Raw genomic sequence first — 445 nt, forward strand, 5'->3', positions numbered from 1 at the left:
CATTTAAAGGGCCAGCAGCTCCCGTTAGTCCGGACCGCTCCGCTTCCCCACGCGCGACGTCGGTTTTCGCAGTTTTTTAATTGCGGAACGAAGAATGTCGAGGTAATTCCCTGTCTCTTTGTGGAAGTGGATCTGCCTGACCACTACGGTAAGACGAAAAGCTCAGGGTGCAGGGACACTTTCCACTATCCCACGTTGCTCCAAGCCCTGTCCAACCTGGCCTCTGACGCTTGCAGGGATGGGGCAGCCACAGCTTCTCTGGGCAACCTGTGCCGGGGTCTCACCACCCTCACAGGGAAGAATTTCTTCCCAATGTCCCATCTAACCCTGCCCCTGTTAGTGGGAAGCCATTCCCCCTTGTCCCATCGCTCCCAGAGGAGGGCACAGGGATGCTCAGGGGGATGCAGCAGCTCTGCTCTGGAGACAGGCTGGGAGAGCTGGGAGT

The sequence above is a fragment of the Corvus brachyrhynchos genome, unplaced genomic scaffold (assembly GCF_000691975.1).
Source record: "Corvus brachyrhynchos isolate BGI_N302 unplaced genomic scaffold, ASM69197v1 scaffold46, whole genome shotgun sequence".
NCBI classification, from domain to species: Eukaryota; Metazoa; Chordata; class Aves; order Passeriformes; family Corvidae; genus Corvus; species Corvus brachyrhynchos.